Below are 16,755 nucleotides of genomic sequence, written 5' to 3' on the forward strand. Positions count from 1 at the left end.
TATGCTGCATGGCAACTCCAGTATCCGGACTCAGTTTATTTTTGGAGGAAAAAAATTATCCGGAGCGGAAAAGCAAAAAGCCGAAAAATTAAAAACAAATACTATCAAAAAATAAAAAAGCGGGCAAAAAATAAAATGGGTGCAACACGAGGGCTTCCCATGGGTTCACCCATCCTAGTACTAGTCTCGCCCAAGCACGCTCAACGGTGGAGTTCTAATGGGATCCGATGCCTTAGTGCTGGTATGATCGTACCCTTGACATACCCTTCGAAACTCCCTTTTATAACAAAGCAGCAGAACTTGACAGCCTGGGACATTCGCGCCGCCGGGGCCGTTCTGGCGCAGGATTCAACGCACTGGTCCCGCTATGCTGCATGGCACCGCCAGTCTCCGGACTCAGTTTATTTTCGGAGGAAAAAAATTATCCAGAGCGGAAAAGCAAAAAACCAAAAAATGAAAAACAAATATTATCAAAAAATAAAAAAGCGGGCAAAAAATAAAATAGGTGCAACACGAGGACTTCCCATGGGTTCACCCATCCTAGTACTAGTCTCGCCCAAGCACGCTTAACTGTGGAGTTCTAATGGGATCCGATGCATTAGTGCTGGTATGATTGTACCCTTGACATACCCTTCGAAACTCCCTTTTATAACAAAGCAGCAGATCTTGACAGCCCGGGACATTCGCGCCGCCGGGACCGTTCTGGGGCAGGATTCAACGCGCTGGTCCCACTATGCTGCATGGGACCGCCAGTATCTAGACTGAGTTTATTTTCCGTGAAAAAAATTATCCGGAGCGGAAAAGCCAAAAGCCGAAAAATTAAAAATAAATATTGTCAAAAAATAAAAAAGCGGGCAAAAAAATAAAAAGGTGCAACACGAGGACTTCCAAGGGGGTCACCCATCCTAGTACAACTCTCGCCCAAGCACGCTTAACTGCGGAGTTCTGATGGGATCCGGTAAGTTAGTGCTGGTATGATCGCACCCATGACATACTTTTCGAAACTCCCTTTTATAACAAAGCAACAGACCTTGACGGTCTGGGACATTCGCGTCGCCGGGGCCGTTCTGGTATAAGATTCAACGCGCTGGTCCCGCTATGCTGCATTGCAACTCCAGTATCCGGACTCAGTTTATTTTCGGAGGAAAAAAATTATCCGGAGCGGAAAAGCAAAAAGCCGAAAAATTAAAAACAAATACTATCAAAAAATAAAAAAGCGGGCAAAAAATAAAATGGGTGCAACACGAGGGCTTCCCATGGGTTCACCAATCCTAGTACAAGTCTCGCCCAAGCACGCTTAACTGTGGAGTTCTAATGGGATCCGATGCCTTAGTGCTGGTATGATCGTACCCTTGACATACCCTTCGAAACTCCCTTTTATAACAAAGCAGCAGACCTTGACAGCCTGGGACATTCGCGTCGCCGGGGCCGTTCTGGCGCAGGATTCAACGCGCTGGTCCCGCTATGCTGCATGGCACCGCCAGTCTCCGGACTCAGTTTATTTTCGGAGGAAAAAAATTATCCAGAGCGGAAAAGCAAAAAGCCGAAAAATTAAAAACAAATACTATCAAAAAATAAAAAAGCGGGCAAAAAATAAAATGGGTGCAACACGAGGGCTTCCCATGGGTTCACCCATCCTAGTACTAGTCTCGCCCAAGAACGCTTAACTGTGGAGTTCTAATGGGATCCGATGCATTAGTGCTGGTATGATCGTACCCTTGACATACCCTTCGAAACTCCTTTTTATAACAAAGCAGCAGACCTTGACAGCCCGGGACATTCGCACCGCCGGGGCCGTTCTGGCGCAGGATTCAACGCGCTGGTCCCGCTATGCTGCATGGCACCGCTAGTCTCCGGACTCAGTTTATTTTTCGTGAAAAAAAATTATCCGGAGCGGAAAAGCCAAAAGCCGAAAAATTAAAAATAAATATTATCAAAAAATAAAAAAGTGGGCAAAAAATAAAAAGGTGCAACACGAGGACTTCCAAGGGGGTCACCCATCCTAGTACGACTCTCGCCCAAGCACGCTTAACTGCGGAGTTCTGATGGGATCCGGTAAGTTAGTGCTGGTATGATCGCACCCATGACATACTTTTCGAAACTCTCTTTTATAACAAAGCAGCAGACCTTGACGACCTGGGACATTCGCGCCGCCGGAGCCGTTCTGGCGTAGGATTCAACGCGCTGGTCCCGCTATGCTGCATGGCAACTCCAGTATCCGGACTCAGTTTATTTTCGTAGGAAAAAAATTATCCAGAGCGGAAAAGCAAAAAGCCGAAAAATTAAAAACAAATACTATCAAAAAATAAAAAAGCGGGCAAAAAATAAAATGGGTGCAACACGAGGGCTTCCCATGGGTTCACCCATCCTAGTACTAGTCTCGCCCAAGCACGCTTAACGGTGGAGTTCTAATGGGATCCGATGCCTTAGTGCTGGTATGATCGTACCCTTGACATACCCTTCGAAACTCCCTTTTATAACAAAGTAGTAGACCTTGACAGCCTGGGACATTCATGCCGCCGGGGCCGTTCTGGCGCAGGATTCAACGCGCTGGTCCCGCTATGCTGCATGGCACCGCCAGTCTCCGGACTCAGGTTATTTTCGGAGGAAAAAAATTATCCAGAGCGGAAAAGCAAAAAACCAAAAATTAAAAACAAATATTATCAAAAAATAAAAAAGCGGGCAAAAAATAAAATAGGTGCAACACGAGGACTTCCCATGGGTTCACCCATCCTAGTACTAGTCTCGCCCAAGCACGCTTAACTGTGGAGTTCTAATGGGATCCGATGCATTAGTGCTGGTATGATCGTACCCTTGACATACCCTTCGAAACTCCCTTTTATAACAAAGCAGCAGATCTTGAGAGCCCGGGACATTCGCGCCGTCGGGACCGTTCTGGGGCAGGATTCAACGCGCTGGTCCCACTATGCTGCATGGGACCGCCAGTATCTAGACTCAGTTTATCTTCCGTGAAAAAAATTATCCGGAGCGGAAAAGCCAAAAGCCGAAAAATTAAAAATATATATTATCAAAAAATAAAAAAGCAGGCAAAAAAATAAAAAGGTGCAACACGAGGACTTCCAAGGGGGTCACCCATCCTAGTACAACTCTCGCCCAAGCACGCTTAACTGCGGAGTTCTGATGGGATCCGGTAAGTTAGTGCTGGTATGATCGCACCCATGACATACTTTTCGAAACTCCCTTTTATAACAAAGCAACAGACCTTGACGGTCTGGGACATTCGCGCCGCCGGGGCCGTTCTGGTATAAGATTCAACGCGCTGGTCCCGCTATGCTGCATTGCAACTCTAGTATCCGGACTCAGTTTATTTTCGGAGGAAAAAAATTATCCGGAGCGGAAAAGCAAAAAGCCGAGAAATTAAAAACAAATACTATCAAAAAATAAAAAAGCGGGCAAAAAATAAAATGGGTGCAACACGAGGGCTTCCAATGGGTTCACCCATCCTAGTACTAGTCTCGCCCAAGAACGCTTAACTGTGGAGTTCTAATGGGATCCGATGCATTAGTGCTGGTATGATTGTACCCTTGACATACCCTTCGAAACTTCCTTTTATAACAAAGCAGCAGACCTTGACAGCCCGGGACATTCGCACCGCCGGGGCCGTTCTGGCGCAGGATTCAACGCGCTGGTCCTGCTATGCTGCATGGCACCGCTAGTCTCCGAACTCAGTTTATTTTTCATGAAAAAAAATTATCCGGAGCGGAAAAGCCAAAAGCCGAAAAATTAAAAATAAATATTATCAAAAAATAAAAAAGTGGGCAAAAAATAAAAAGGTGCAACACGAGGACTTCCAAGGGGGTTACCCATCCTAGTACGACTCTCGCCCAAGCACGCTTAACTGCGGAGTTCTGATGGGATCCGGTAAGTTAGTGCTGGTATGATCGCACCCATGACATACTTTTCGAAACTCCCTTTTATAACAAAGCAGCAGACCTTGACGACCTGGGACATTCGCGCCGCCGAAGCCGTTCTGGCGTAGGATTCAACGCGCTGGTCCCGCTATGCTGCATGGCAACTTCAGTATCCGGACTCAGTTTATTTTCGAAGGAAAAAAATTATCCGGAACCGAAAAGCAAAAAGCCGAAAAATTAAAAACAAATACTATCAAAAAATAAAAAAGCGGGCAAAAAATAAAATGGGTGCAACACGAGGGCTTCCCATGGGTTCACCCATCCTAGTACTAGTCTCGCCCAAGCACGCTTAACGGTGGAGTTCTAATGGGATCCGATGCCTTAGTGCTGGTATGATCGTACCCTTGACATACCCTTCGAAACTCCCTTTTATAACAAAGCAGCAGACCTTGACAGCCTGGGACATTCGTGCCGCCGGGGCCGTTCTGGCGCAGGATTCAACGCGCTGGTCCCGCTATGCTACATGGCACCGCCAGTCTCCGGACTCAGTTTATTTTCGAAGGAAAAAAATTATCCAGAGCGGAAAAGCAAAAAACCAAAAAAATTAAAAACAAACATTATCAAAAAATAAAAAAGCGGGCAAAAAATAAAATAGGTGCAACAAGAGGACTTCCCATGGGTTCACCCATCCTAGTACTAGTCTCGCCCAAGCACGCTTAACTGTGGAGTTCTAATGGGATCCGATGCATTAGTGCTGGTATGATCGTACCCTTGACATACCCTTCGAAACTCCCTTTTATAACGAAGCAGCAGATCTTGACAGCCCGGGACATTCGCGCCGTCGGGACCGTTCTGGGGCAGGATTCAACGCGCTGGTCCCACTATGCTGCATGGGACCGCCAGTATCTAGACTCAGTTTATTTTCCGTGAAAAAAATTATCCGGAGCGGAAAAGCCAAAAGCCGAAAAATTAAAAATAAATATTATCAAAAAATAAAAAGGTGGGCAAAAAATAAAAAGGTGCAACACGAGGACTTCCAAGGGGGTTACCCATCCTAGTACGACTCTCGCCCAAGCACGCTTAACTGCGGAGTTCTGATGGGATCCGGTAAGCTAGTGCTGGTATGATCGCACCCATGACATACTTTTCGAATCTCCCTTTTATAACAAAGCAGCAGACCTTGACGACCTGGGACATTCGCGTCGCCGAAGCCGTTCTGGCGTAGGATTCAACGCGCTGGTCCCGCTATGCTGCATGGCAACTTCAGTATCCGGACTCAGTTTATTTTCGGAGGAAAAAAATTATCCGGAACCGAAAAGCAAAAAGCCGAAAAATTAAAAACAAATACTATCAAAAAATAAAAAAGCGGGCGAAAAATAAAATGGGTGCAACACGAGGGCTTCCAATGGGTTCACCCATCCTAGTACTAGTCTCCCCCAAGCACGCTTAACGGTGGAGTTCTAATGGGATCCGATGCCTTAGTGCTGGTATGATCGTACCCTTGACATACCCTTCGAAACTCTCTTTTATAACAAAGCAGCAGACCTTGACAGCCTGGGACATTCGTGCCCCCGGGGCCATTCTGGCGCAGGATTTAACGCGCTGGTCCCGCTATGCTGCATGGCACCGCCAGTCTCCGGACTCAGTTTATTTGCGGAGGAAAAAAATTATCCAGAGCGGAAAAGCAAAAAACCAAAAAATTAAAAACAAATATTATCAAAAAATAAAAAAGCGGGCAAAAAATAAAATAGGTGCAACATGAGGACTTCCCATGGGTTCACCCATCCTAGTACTAGTCTCGCCCAAGCACGCTTAACTGTGGAGTTCTAATGGGATCCGATGCATTAGTGCTGGTATGATCATACCCTTCACATACCCTTCGAAACTCCCTTTTATAACAAAGCAGCAGATCTGGACAGCCCAGGACGTTCGCGCCGTCGGGACCGTTCTGGGGCAGGATTCAACGCGCTGGTCCCACTATGCTGCATGGGACCGCCAGTATCTAGACTCAGTTTATTTTCCGTGAAAAAAATTATCCGGAGCGGAAAAGCCAAAAGCCGAAAAATTAAAAATAAATATTATCAAAAAATAAAAAAGCGGGCAAAAAAATAAAAAGGTGCAACACGAGGACTTCCAAGGGGGTCACCCATCCTAGTACAACTCTCGCCCAAGCACGCTTAACTGCGGAGTTCTGATGGGATCCGGTAAGTTAGTGCTGGTATGATCGCACCCATGACATACTTTTCGAAACTCCCTTTTATAACAAAGCAACAGACCTTGACGGTCTGGGACATTCGCGCCGCCGGGGCCGTTCTGGTATAAGATTCAACGCGCTGGTCCCGCTATGCTGCATTGCAACTCCAGTATCCGGACTCAGTTTATTTTCGGAGGAAAAAAATTATCCGGAGCGGAAAAGCAAAAAGCCGAAAAATTAAAAACAAATACTATCAAAAAATAAAAAAGCGGGCAAAAAATAAAATGGGTGCAACACGAGGGCTTCCAATGGGTTCACCCATTCTAGTACTAGTCTCGCCCAAGAACGCTTAACTGTGGAGTTCTAATGGGATCCGATGCATTAGTGCTGGTATGATCGTACCCTTGACATACCCTTCGAAACTCCCTTTTATAACAAAGCAGCAGACCTTGACAGCCCGGGACATTCGCACCGCCGGGGCCGTTCTGGCGCAGGATTCAACGCGCTGGTCCCGCTATGCTGCATGGCACCGCTAGTCTCCGGACTCAGTTTATTTTTCGTGAAAAAAAATTATCCGGAGCGGAAAAGCCAAAAGCCAAAAAATTAAAAATAAATATTATCAAAAAATAAAAAAGTGGGCAAAAAATAAAAAGGTGCAACACGAGGACTTCCAAGGGGGTTACCCATCCTAGTACGACTCTCGCCCAAGCACGCTTAACTGCGGAGTTCTGATGGGATCCGGTAAGCTAGTGCTGGTATGATCGCACCCATGACATACTTTTCGAATCTCCCTTTTATAACAAAGCAGCAGACCTTGACGACCTGGGACATTCGCGCCGCCGAAGCCGTTCTGGCGTAGGATTCAACGCGCTGGTCCCGCTATGCAGCATGGCAACTTCAGTATCCGGACTCAGTTTATTTTCGGAGGAAAAAAATTATCCGGAACCGAAAAGCAAAAAGCCGAAAAATTAAAAACAAATACTATCAAAAAATAAAAAAGCGGGCAAAAAATAAAATGGGTGCAACACGAGGGCTTCCCATGGGTTCACCCATCCTAGTACTAGTCTCCCCCAAGCACGCTTAACGGTGGAGTTCTAATGGGATCCGATGCCTTAGTGCTGGTATGATCGTACCCTTGACATACCCTTCGAAACTCTCTTTTATAACAAAGCAGCAGACCTTGACAGCCTGGGACATTCGTGCCGCCGGGGCCGTTCTGGCGCAGGATTTAACGCGCTGGTCCCGCTATGCTGCATGGCACCGCCAGTCTCCGGACTCAGTTTATTTGCGGAGGAAAAAAATTATCCAGAGCAGAAAAGCAAAAAACCAAAAAATTAAAAACAAATATTATCAAAAAATAAAAAAGCGGGCAAAAAATAAAATAGGTGCAACACGAGGACTTCCCATGGGTTCACCCATCCTAGTACTAGTCTCGCCCAAGCACGCTTAACTGTGGAGTTCTAATGGGATCCGATGCATTAGTGCTGGTATGATCGTACCCTTCACATACCCTTCGAAACTCCCTTTTATAACAAAGCAGCAGATCTTGACAGCCCAGGACATTCGCGCCGTCGGGACCGTTCTGGGGCAGGATTCAACGCGCTGGTCCCACTATGCTGCATGGGACCGCCAGTATCTAGACTCAGTTTATTTTCCGTGAAAAAAATTATCCGGAGCGGAAAAGCCAAAAGCCGAAAAATTAAAAATAAATATTATCAAAAAATAAAAAAGCGGGCAAAAAAATAAAAAGGTGCAACACGAGGACTTCCAGGGGGGTCACCCATCCTAGTACAACTCTCGCCCAAGCACGCTTAACTGCGGAGTTCTGATGGGATCCGGTAAGTTAGTGCTGGTATGATCGCGCCCATGACATACTTTTCGAAACTCCCTTTTATAACAAAGCAACAGACCTTGACGGTCTGGGACATTCGCGTCGCCGGGGCCGTTCTGGTATAAGATTCAACGCGCTGGTCCCGCTATGCTGCATTGCAACTCCAGTATCCGGACTCAGTTTATTTTCGGAGGAAAAAAATTATCCGGAGCGGAAAAGCAAAAAGCCGAAAAATTAAAAACAAATACTATCAAAAAATAAAAAAGCGGGCAAAAAATAAAATGGGTGCAACACGAGGGCTTCCAATGGGTTCACCCATTCTAGTACTAGTCTCGCCCAAGAACGCTTAACTGTGGAGTTCTAATGGGATCCGATGCATTAGTGCTGGTATGATCGTACCCTTGACATACCCTTCGAAACTCCCTTTTATAACAAAGCAGCAGACCTTGACAGCCCGGGACATTCGCACCGCCGGGGCCGTTCTGGCGCAGGATTCAACGCGCTGGTCCCGCTATGCTGCATGGCACCGCTAGTCTCCGGACTCAGTTTATTTTTCGTGAAAAAAAATTATCCGGAGCGGAAAAGCCAAAAGCCAAAAAATTAAAAATAAATATTATCAAAAAATAAAAAAGTGGGCAAAAAATAAAAAAGGTGCAACACGAGGACTTCCAAGGGGGTTACCCATCCTAGTACGAGTCTCGCCCAAGCACGCTTAACTGCGGAGTTCTGATGGGATCCGGTAAGCTAGTGCTGGTATGATCGCACCCATGACATACTTTTCGAATCTCCCTTTTATAACAAAGCAGCAGACCTTGACGACCTGGGACATTCGCGCCGCCGAAGCCGTTCTGGCGTAGGATTCAACGCGCTGGTCCCGCTATGCTGCATGGCAACTTCAGTATCCGGACTCAGTTTATTTTCGGAGGAAAAAAATTATCCGGAACCGAAAAGCAAAAAGCCAAAAAATTAAAAACAAATACTATCAAAAAATAAAAAAGCGGGCAAAAAATAAAATGGGTGCAACACGAGGGCTTCCCATGGGTTCACCCATCCTAGTACTAGTCTCCCCCAAGCACGCTTAACGGTGGAGTTCTAATGGGATCCGATGCCTTAGTGCTGGTATGATCGTACCCTTGACATACCCTTCGAAACTCTCTTTTATAACAAAGCAGCAGACCTTGACAGCCTGGGACATTCGTGCCGCCGGGGCCGTTCTGGCGCAGGATTTAACGCGCTGGTCCCGCTATGCTGCATGGCACCGCCAGTCTCCGGACTCAGTTTATTTGCGGAGGAAAAAAATTATCCAGAGGGGAAAAGCAAAAAACCAAAAAATTAAAAACAAATATTATCAAAAAATAAAAAAGCGGGCAAAAAATAAAATAGGTGCAACACGAGGACTTCCCATGGGTTCACCCGTCCTAGTACTAGTCTCGCCCAAGCACGCTTAACTGTGGAGTTCTAATGGGATCCGATGCATTAGTGCTGGTATGATCGTACCCTTCACATACCCTTCGAAACTCCCTTTTATAACAAAGCAGCAGATCTTGACAGCCCAGGACATTCGCGCCGTCGGGACCGTTCTGGGGCAGGATTCAACGCGCTGGTCCCACTATGCTGCATGGGACCGCCAGTATCTAGACTCAGTTTATTTTCCGTGAAAAAAATTATCCGGAGCGGAAAAGCCAAAAGCCGAAAAATTAAAAATAAATATTATCAAAAAATAAAAAAGCGGGCAAAAAAATAAAAAGGTGCAACACGAGGACTTCCAGGGGGGTCACCCATCCTAGTACAACTCTCGCCCAAGCACGCTTAACTGCGGAGTTCTGATGGGATCCGGTAAGTTAGTGCTGGTATGATCGCGCCCATGACATACTTTTCGAAACTCCCTTTTATAACAAAGCAACAGACCTTGACGGTCTGGGACATTCGCGCCGCCGGGGCCGTTCTGGTATAAGATTCAACGCGCTGGTCCCGCTATGCTGCATTGCAACTCCAGTATCCGGACTCAGTTTATTTTCGGAGGAAAAAAATTATCCGGAGCGGAAAAGCAAAAAGCCGAAAAATTAAAAACAAATACTATCAAAAAATAAAAAAGCGGGCAAAAAATAAAATGGGTGCAACACGAGGGCTTCCAATGGGTTCACCCATTCTAGTACTAGTCTCGCCCAAAAACGCTTAACTGTGGAGTTCTAATGGGATCCGATGCATTAGTGCTGGTATGATCGTACCCTTGACATACCCTTCGAAACTCCCTTTTATAACAAAGCAGCAGACCTTGACAGCCCGGGACATTCGCACCGCCGGGGCCGTTCTGGCGCAGGATTCAACGCGCTGGTCCCGCTATGCTGCATGGCACCGCTAGTCTCCGGACTCATTTTATTTTTCGTGAAAAAAAATTATCCGGAGCGGAAAAGCCAAAAGCCAAAAAATTAAAAATAAATATTATCAAAAAATAAAAAAGTGGGCAAAAAATAAAAAGGTGCAACACGAGGACTTCCAAGGGGGTTACCCATCCTAGTACGACTCTCGCCCAAGCACGCTTAACTGCGGAGTTCTGATGGGATCCGGTAAGCTAGTGCTGGTATGATCGCACCCATGACATACTTTTCGAATCTCCTTTTTATAACAAAGCAGCAGACCTTGACGACCTGGGACATTCGCGCCGCCGAAGCCGTTCTGGCGTAGGATTCAACGCGCTGGTCCCGCTATGCTGCATGGCAACTTCAGTATCCGGACTCAGTTTATTTTCGGAGGAAAAAAATTATCCGGAACCGAAAAGCAAAAAGCCGAAAAATTAAAAACAAATACTATCAAAAAATAAAAAAGCGGGCAAAAAATAAAATGGGTGCAACACGAGGGCTTCCCATGGGTTCACCCATCCTAGTACTAGTCTCCCCCAAGCACGCTTAACGGTGGAGTTCTAATGGGATCCGATGCCTTAGTGCTGGTATGATCGTACCCTTGACATATCCTTCGAAACTCTCTTTTATAACAAAGCAGCAGACCTTGACAGCCTGGGACATTCGTGCCGCCGGGGCCGTTCTGGCGCAGGATTTAACGCGCTGGTCCCGCTATGCTGCATGGCACCGCCAGTCTCCGGACTCAGTTTATTTGCGGAGGAAAAAAATTATCCAGAGCGGAAAAGCAAAAAACCAAAAAATTAAAAACAAATATTATCAAAAAATAAAAAAGCGGGCAAAAAATAAAATAGGTGCAACACGAGGACTTCCCATGGGTTCACCCATCCTAGTACTAGTCTCGCCCAAGCACGCTTAACTGTGGAGTTCTAATGGGATCCGATGCATTAGTGCTGGTATGATCGTACCCTTCACATACCCTTCGAAACTCCCTTTTATAACAAAGCAGCAGATCTTGACAGCCCAGGACATTCGCGCCGTCGGGACCGTTCTGGGGCAGGATTCAACGCGCTGGTCCCACTATGCTGCATGGGACCGCCAGTATCTAGACTCAGTTTATTTTTCGTGAAAAAAATTATCCGGAGCGGAAAAGCCAAAAGCCGAAAAATTAAAAATAAATATTATCAAAAAATAAAAAAGCGGGCAAAAAAATAAAAAGGTGCAACACGAGGACTTCCAAGGGGGTCACCCATCCTAGTACAACTCTCGCCCAAGCACGCTTAACTGCGGAGTTTTGATGGGATCCGGTAAGTTAGTGCTGGTATGATCGCACCCATGACATACTTTTCGAAACTCCCTTTTATAACAAAGCAACAGACCTTGACGGTCTGGGACATTCGCGCCGCCGGGGCCGTTCTGGTATAAGATTCAACGCGCTGGTCCCGCTATGCTGCATTGCAACTCCAGTATCCGGACTCAGTTTATTTTCGGAGGAAAAAAATTATCCGGAGCGGAAAAGCAAAAAGCCGAAAAATTAAAAACAAATACTATCAAAAAATAAAAAAGCGGGCAAAAAATAAAATGGGTGCAACACGAGGGCTTCCAATGGGTTCACCCATTCTAGTACTAGTCTCGCCCAAGAACGCTTAACTGTGGAGTTCTAATGGGATCCGATGCATTAGTGCTGGTATGATCGTACCCTTGACATACCCTTCGAAACTCCCTTTTATAACAAAGCAGCAGACCTTGACAGCCCGGGACATTCGCACCGCCGGGGCCGTTCTGGTGCAGGATTCAACGCGCTGGTCCCGCTATGCTGCATGGCACCGCTAGTCTCCGTACTCAGTTTATTTTTCGTGAAAAAAAATTATCCGGAGCGGAAAAGCCAAAAGCCAAAAAATTAAAAATAAATATTATCAAAAAATAAAAAAGTGGGCAAAAAATAAAAAGGTGCAACACGAGGACTTCCAAGGGGGTTACCCATCCTAGTACGACTCTCGCCCAAGCACGCTTAACTGCGGAGTTCTGATGGGATCCGGTAAGCTAGTGCTGGTATGATCGCACCCATGACATACTTTTCGAATCTCCCTTTTATAACAAAGCAGCAGACCTTGACGACCTGGGACATTCGCGCCGCCGAAGCCGTTCTGGCGTAGGATTCAACGCGCTGGTCCCGCTATGCTGCATGGCAACTTCAGTATCCGGACTCAGTTTATTTTCGGAGGAAAAAAATTATCCGGAACCGAAAAGCAAAAAGCTGAAAAATTAAAAACAAATACTATCAAAAAATAAAAAAGCGGGCAAAAAATAAAATGGGTGCAACACGAGGGCTTCCCATGGGTTCACCCATCCTAGTACTAGTCTCCCCCAAGCACGCTTAACGGTGGAGTTCTAATGGGATCCGATGCCTTAGTGCTGGTATGATCGTACCCTTGACATACCCTTCGAAACTCTCTTTTATAACAAAGCAGCAGACCTTGACAGCCTGGGACATTCGTGCCGCCGGGGCCGTTCTGGCGCAGGATTTAACGCGCTGGTCCTGCTATGCTGCATGGCACCGCCAGTCTCCGGACTCAGTTTATTTGCGGAGGAAAAAAATTATCCAGAGCGGAAAAGCAAAAAACCAAAAAATTAAAAACAAATATTATCAAAAAATAAAAAAGCGGGCAAAAAATAAAATAGGTGCAACACGAGGACTTTCCATGGGTTCACCCATCCTAGTACTAGTCTCGCCCAAGCACGCTTAACTGTGGAGTTCTAATGGGATCCGATGCATTAGTGCTGGTATGATCGTACCCTTCACATACCCTTCGAAACTCCCTTTTATAACAAAGCAGCAGATCTTGACAGCCCAGGACGTTCGCGCCGTCGGGACCGTTCTGGGGCAGGATTCAACGCGCTGGTCCCACTATGCTGCATGGGACCGCCAGTATCTAGACTCAGTTTATTTTCCGTGAAAAAAATTATCCGGAGCGGAAAAGCCAAAAGCCGAAAAATTAAAAATAAATATTATCAAAAAATAAAAAAGCGGGCAAAAAAATAAAAAGGTGCAACACGAGGACTTCCAAGGGGGTCACCCATCCTTGTACAACTCTCGCCCAAGCACGCTTAACTGCGGAGTTCTGATGGGATCCGGTAAGTTAGCGCTGGTATGATCGCACCCATGACATACTTTTCGAAACTCCCTTTTATAACAAAGCAACAGACCTTGACGGTCTGGGACATTCGCGCCGCCGGGGCCGTTCTGGTATAAGATTCAACGCGCTGGTCCCGCTATGCTGCATTGCAACTCCAGTATCCGGACTCAGTTTATCTTCGGAGGAAAAAAATTATCCGGAGCGGAAAAGCAAAAAGCCGAAAAATTAAAAACAAATACTATCAAAAAATAAAAAAGCGGGCAAAAAATAAAATGGGTGCAACACGAGGGCTTCCAATGGGTTCACCCATTCTAGTACTAGTCTCGCCCAAGAATGCTTAACTGTGGAGTTCTAATGGGATCCGATGCATTAGTGCTGGTATGATCGTACCCTTGACATACCCTTCGAAACTCCCTTTTATAACAAAGCAGCAGACCTTGACAGCCCGGGACATTCGCACCGCCGGGGCCGTTCTGGCGCAGGATTCAACGCGCTGGTCCCGCTATGCTGCATGGCACCGCTAGTCTCCGGACTCAGTTTATTTTTCGTGAAAAAAAATTATCCGGAGCGGAAAAGCCAAAAGCCAAAAAATTAAAAATAAATATTATCAAAAAATAAAAAAGTGGGCAAAAAATAAAAAAGGTGCAACACGAGGACTTCCAAGGGGGTTACCCATCCTAGTACGACTCTCGCCCAAGCACGCTTAACTGCGGAGTTCTGATGGGATCCGGTAAGCTAGTGCTGGTATGATCGCACCCATGACATACTTTTCGAATCTCCCTTTTATAACAAAGCAGCAGACCTTGACGACCTGGGACATTCGCGCCGCCGAAGCCGTTCTGGCGTAGGATTCAACGCGCTGGTCCCGCTATGCTGCATGGCAACTTCAGTATCCGGACTCAGTTTATTTTCGGAGGAAAAAAATTATCCGGAACCGAAAAGCAAAAAGCCGAAAAATTAAAAACAAATACTATCAAAAAATAAAAAAGCGGGCAAAAAATAAAATGGGTGCAACACGAGGGCTTCCCATGGGTTCACCCATCCTAGTACTAGTCTCCCCCAAGCACGCTTAACGGTGGAGTTCTAATGGGATCCGATGCCTTAGTGCTGGTATGATCGTACCCTTGACATACCCTTCGAAACTCTCTTTTATAACAAAGCAGCAGACCTTGACAGCCTGGGACATTCGTGCCGCCGGGGCCGTTCTGGCGCAGGATTTAACGCGCTGGTCCCGCTATGCTGCATGGCACCGCCAGTCTCCGGACTCAGTTTATTTGCGGAGGAAAAAAATTATCCAGAGGGGAAAAGCAAAAAACCAAAAAATTAAAAACAAATATTATCAAAAAATAAAAAAGCGGTCAAAAAATAAAATAGGTGCAACACGAGGACTTCCCATGGGTTCACCCATCCTAGTACTAGTCTCGCCCAAGCATGCTTAACTGTGGAGTTCTAATGGGATCCGATGCATTAGTGCTGGTATGATCGTACCCTTCACATACCCTTCGAAACTCCCTTTTATAGCAAAGCAGCAGATCTTGACAGCCCAGGACATTCGCGCCGTCGGGACCGTTCTGGGGCAGGATTCAACGCGCTGGTCCCACTATGCTGCATGGGACCGCCAGTATCTAGACTCAGTTTATTTTCCGTGAAAAAAATTATCCGGAGCGGAAAAGCCAAAAGCCGAAAAATTAAAAATAAATATTATCAAAAAATAAAAAAGCGGGCAAAAAAATAAAAAGGTGCAACACGAGGACTTCCAGGGGGGTCACCCATCCTAGTACAACTCTCGCCCAAGCACGCTTAACTGCGGAGTTCTGATGGGATCCGGTAAGTTAGTGCTGGTATGATCGCGCCCATGACATACTTTTCGAAACTCCCTTTTATAACAAAGCAACAGGCCTTGACGGTCTGGGACATTCGCGCCGCCGGGGCCGTTCTGGTATAAGATTCAACGCGCTGGTCCCGCTATGCTGCATTGCAACTCCAGTATCCGGACTCAGTTTATTTTCGGAGGAAAAAAATTATCCGGAGCGGAAAAGCAAAAAGCCGAAAAATTAAAAACAAATACTATCAAAAAATAAAAAAGCGGGCAAAAAATAAAATGGGTGCAACACGAGGGCTTCCAATGGGTTCACCCATTCTAGTACTAGTCTCGCCCAAAAACGCTTAACTGTGGAGTTCTAATGGGATCCGATGCATTAGTGCTGGTATGATCGTACCCTTGACATACCCTTCGAAACTCCCTTTTATAACAAAGCAGTAGACCTTGACAGCCCGGGACATTCGCACCGCCGGGGCCGTTCTGGCGCAGGATTCAACGCGCTGGTCCCGCTATGCTGCATGGCACCGCTAGTCTCCGGACTCAGTTTATTTTTCGTGAAAAAAAATTATCCGGAGCGGAAAAGCCAAAAGCCAAAAAATTAAAAATAAATATTATCAAAAAATAAAAAAGTGGGCAAAAAATAAAAAGGTGCAACACGAGGACTTCCAAGGGGGTTACCCATCCTAGTACGACTCTCGCCCAAGCACGCTTAACTGCGGAGTTCTGATGGGATCCGGTAAGCTAGTGCTGGTATGATCGCACCCATGACATACTTTTCGAATCTCCTTTTTATAACAAAGCAGCAGACCTTGACGACCTGGGACATTCGCGCCGCCGAAGCCGTTCTGGCGTAGGATTCAACGCGCTGGTCCCGCTATGCTGCATGGCAACTTCAGTATCCGGACTCAGTTTATTTTCGGAGGAAAAAAATTATCCGGAACCGAAAAGCAAAAAGCCGAAAAATTAAAAACAAATACTATCAAAAAATAAAAAAGCGGGCAAAAAATAAAATGGGTGCAACACGAGGGCTTCCCATGGGTTCACCCATCCTAGTACTAGTCTCCCCCAAGCACGCTTAACGGTGGAGTTCTAATGGGATCCAATGCCTTAGTGCTGGTATGATCGTACCCTTGACATACCCTTCGAAACTCTCTTTTATAACAAAGCAGCAGACCTTGACAGCCTGGGACATTCGTGCCGCCGGGGCCGTTCTGGCGCAGGATTTAACGCGCTGGTCCCGCTATGCTGCATGGCACCGCCAGTCTCCGGACTCAGTTTATTTGCGGAGGAAAAAAATTATCCAGAGCGGAAAAGCAAAAAACCAAAAAATTAAAAACAAATATTATCAAAAAATAAAAAAGCGGGCAAAAAATAAAATAGGTGCAACACGAGGACTTCCCATGGGTTCACCCATCCTAGTACTAGTCTCGCCCAAGCACGCTTAACTGTGGAGTTCTAATGGGATCCGATGCATTAGTGCTGGTATGATCGTACCCTTCACATACCCTTCGAAACTCCCTTTTATAACAAAGCAGCAGATCT

At 46.1% G+C, this 16,755-nt stretch overlaps 3 non-coding genes and 43 pseudogenes across 3 annotated transcripts; all 46 read right to left on the reverse strand.

Annotated features, from left to right (window-relative positions):
- Window positions 1-136: 136 nt before the first annotated feature.
- Window positions 137-255, reverse strand: LOC148703850 (5S ribosomal RNA; annotated as a pseudogene).
- A 247-nt stretch (window positions 256-502) lies between these two features.
- Window positions 503-621, reverse strand: LOC148703851 (5S ribosomal RNA; annotated as a pseudogene).
- Window positions 622-867: 246 nt separating this feature from the next.
- Window positions 868-986, reverse strand: LOC148703852 (5S ribosomal RNA). Its single transcript, XR_016408875.1, has one exon. It is a non-coding gene; the product is annotated as a 5S ribosomal RNA (ribosomal RNA).
- Window positions 987-1,233: 247 nt separating this feature from the next.
- On the reverse strand, window positions 1,234-1,352 carry LOC148703853 (5S ribosomal RNA; annotated as a pseudogene).
- Window positions 1,353-1,599: 247 nt separating this feature from the next.
- Window positions 1,600-1,718, reverse strand: LOC148703854 (5S ribosomal RNA; annotated as a pseudogene).
- Window positions 1,719-1,964: 246 nt separating this feature from the next.
- On the reverse strand, window positions 1,965-2,083 carry LOC148703855 (5S ribosomal RNA; annotated as a pseudogene).
- A 247-nt stretch (window positions 2,084-2,330) lies between these two features.
- On the reverse strand, window positions 2,331-2,449 carry LOC148703856 (5S ribosomal RNA; annotated as a pseudogene).
- A 246-nt stretch (window positions 2,450-2,695) lies between these two features.
- Window positions 2,696-2,814, reverse strand: LOC148703857 (5S ribosomal RNA; annotated as a pseudogene).
- A 246-nt stretch (window positions 2,815-3,060) lies between these two features.
- LOC148703858 (5S ribosomal RNA) lies at window positions 3,061-3,179 on the reverse strand. Its single transcript, XR_015981975.1, has one exon. It is a non-coding gene; the product is annotated as a 5S ribosomal RNA (ribosomal RNA).
- Window positions 3,180-3,426: 247 nt separating this feature from the next.
- On the reverse strand, window positions 3,427-3,545 carry LOC148703859 (5S ribosomal RNA; annotated as a pseudogene).
- Window positions 3,546-3,791: 246 nt separating this feature from the next.
- LOC148703860 (5S ribosomal RNA) lies at window positions 3,792-3,910 on the reverse strand (annotated as a pseudogene).
- A 247-nt stretch (window positions 3,911-4,157) lies between these two features.
- Window positions 4,158-4,276, reverse strand: LOC148703861 (5S ribosomal RNA; annotated as a pseudogene).
- A 248-nt stretch (window positions 4,277-4,524) lies between these two features.
- On the reverse strand, window positions 4,525-4,643 carry LOC148703862 (5S ribosomal RNA; annotated as a pseudogene).
- A 245-nt stretch (window positions 4,644-4,888) lies between these two features.
- Window positions 4,889-5,007, reverse strand: LOC148703863 (5S ribosomal RNA; annotated as a pseudogene).
- A 247-nt stretch (window positions 5,008-5,254) lies between these two features.
- On the reverse strand, window positions 5,255-5,373 carry LOC148703864 (5S ribosomal RNA; annotated as a pseudogene).
- A 247-nt stretch (window positions 5,374-5,620) lies between these two features.
- LOC148703865 (5S ribosomal RNA) lies at window positions 5,621-5,739 on the reverse strand (annotated as a pseudogene).
- A 246-nt stretch (window positions 5,740-5,985) lies between these two features.
- Window positions 5,986-6,104, reverse strand: LOC148703866 (5S ribosomal RNA). Its single transcript, XR_015981976.1, has one exon. It is a non-coding gene; the product is annotated as a 5S ribosomal RNA (ribosomal RNA).
- Window positions 6,105-6,351: 247 nt separating this feature from the next.
- LOC148703867 (5S ribosomal RNA) lies at window positions 6,352-6,470 on the reverse strand (annotated as a pseudogene).
- Window positions 6,471-6,716: 246 nt separating this feature from the next.
- LOC148703868 (5S ribosomal RNA) lies at window positions 6,717-6,835 on the reverse strand (annotated as a pseudogene).
- A 247-nt stretch (window positions 6,836-7,082) lies between these two features.
- On the reverse strand, window positions 7,083-7,201 carry LOC148703869 (5S ribosomal RNA; annotated as a pseudogene).
- A 247-nt stretch (window positions 7,202-7,448) lies between these two features.
- Window positions 7,449-7,567, reverse strand: LOC148703870 (5S ribosomal RNA; annotated as a pseudogene).
- Window positions 7,568-7,813: 246 nt separating this feature from the next.
- LOC148703871 (5S ribosomal RNA) lies at window positions 7,814-7,932 on the reverse strand (annotated as a pseudogene).
- Window positions 7,933-8,179: 247 nt separating this feature from the next.
- Window positions 8,180-8,298, reverse strand: LOC148703872 (5S ribosomal RNA; annotated as a pseudogene).
- A 247-nt stretch (window positions 8,299-8,545) lies between these two features.
- LOC148703873 (5S ribosomal RNA) lies at window positions 8,546-8,664 on the reverse strand (annotated as a pseudogene).
- A 247-nt stretch (window positions 8,665-8,911) lies between these two features.
- LOC148703874 (5S ribosomal RNA) lies at window positions 8,912-9,030 on the reverse strand (annotated as a pseudogene).
- A 247-nt stretch (window positions 9,031-9,277) lies between these two features.
- On the reverse strand, window positions 9,278-9,396 carry LOC148703875 (5S ribosomal RNA; annotated as a pseudogene).
- A 246-nt stretch (window positions 9,397-9,642) lies between these two features.
- Window positions 9,643-9,761, reverse strand: LOC148703876 (5S ribosomal RNA; annotated as a pseudogene).
- A 247-nt stretch (window positions 9,762-10,008) lies between these two features.
- LOC148703877 (5S ribosomal RNA) lies at window positions 10,009-10,127 on the reverse strand (annotated as a pseudogene).
- Window positions 10,128-10,373: 246 nt separating this feature from the next.
- On the reverse strand, window positions 10,374-10,492 carry LOC148703878 (5S ribosomal RNA; annotated as a pseudogene).
- A 247-nt stretch (window positions 10,493-10,739) lies between these two features.
- On the reverse strand, window positions 10,740-10,858 carry LOC148703879 (5S ribosomal RNA; annotated as a pseudogene).
- Window positions 10,859-11,105: 247 nt separating this feature from the next.
- On the reverse strand, window positions 11,106-11,224 carry LOC148703880 (5S ribosomal RNA; annotated as a pseudogene).
- A 246-nt stretch (window positions 11,225-11,470) lies between these two features.
- LOC149753792 (5S ribosomal RNA) lies at window positions 11,471-11,589 on the reverse strand (annotated as a pseudogene).
- A 247-nt stretch (window positions 11,590-11,836) lies between these two features.
- On the reverse strand, window positions 11,837-11,955 carry LOC148703882 (5S ribosomal RNA; annotated as a pseudogene).
- Window positions 11,956-12,201: 246 nt separating this feature from the next.
- On the reverse strand, window positions 12,202-12,320 carry LOC149753793 (5S ribosomal RNA; annotated as a pseudogene).
- A 247-nt stretch (window positions 12,321-12,567) lies between these two features.
- On the reverse strand, window positions 12,568-12,686 carry LOC149753794 (5S ribosomal RNA; annotated as a pseudogene).
- Window positions 12,687-12,933: 247 nt separating this feature from the next.
- LOC149753795 (5S ribosomal RNA) lies at window positions 12,934-13,052 on the reverse strand (annotated as a pseudogene).
- Window positions 13,053-13,298: 246 nt separating this feature from the next.
- Window positions 13,299-13,417, reverse strand: LOC148703881 (5S ribosomal RNA; annotated as a pseudogene).
- A 247-nt stretch (window positions 13,418-13,664) lies between these two features.
- LOC149753796 (5S ribosomal RNA) lies at window positions 13,665-13,783 on the reverse strand (annotated as a pseudogene).
- A 247-nt stretch (window positions 13,784-14,030) lies between these two features.
- On the reverse strand, window positions 14,031-14,149 carry LOC148703883 (5S ribosomal RNA; annotated as a pseudogene).
- Window positions 14,150-14,396: 247 nt separating this feature from the next.
- LOC149753797 (5S ribosomal RNA) lies at window positions 14,397-14,515 on the reverse strand (annotated as a pseudogene).
- A 247-nt stretch (window positions 14,516-14,762) lies between these two features.
- Window positions 14,763-14,881, reverse strand: LOC149753798 (5S ribosomal RNA; annotated as a pseudogene).
- A 246-nt stretch (window positions 14,882-15,127) lies between these two features.
- Window positions 15,128-15,246, reverse strand: LOC148703886 (5S ribosomal RNA; annotated as a pseudogene).
- Window positions 15,247-15,493: 247 nt separating this feature from the next.
- LOC149753799 (5S ribosomal RNA) lies at window positions 15,494-15,612 on the reverse strand (annotated as a pseudogene).
- Window positions 15,613-15,858: 246 nt separating this feature from the next.
- On the reverse strand, window positions 15,859-15,977 carry LOC149753800 (5S ribosomal RNA; annotated as a pseudogene).
- Window positions 15,978-16,224: 247 nt separating this feature from the next.
- LOC148703884 (5S ribosomal RNA) lies at window positions 16,225-16,343 on the reverse strand (annotated as a pseudogene).
- A 247-nt stretch (window positions 16,344-16,590) lies between these two features.
- On the reverse strand, window positions 16,591-16,709 carry LOC148703885 (5S ribosomal RNA; annotated as a pseudogene).
- Window positions 16,710-16,755: the final 46 nt, after the last annotated feature.

The sequence above is a fragment of the Phoenix dactylifera genome, chromosome 4, assembly GCF_051530095.1.
Source record: "Phoenix dactylifera cultivar Ajwa chromosome 4, Ajwa_hap1_PhDact_Kaust_v1.1, whole genome shotgun sequence".
Lineage (NCBI taxonomy): Eukaryota > Viridiplantae > Streptophyta > Magnoliopsida > Arecales > Arecaceae > Phoenix > Phoenix dactylifera.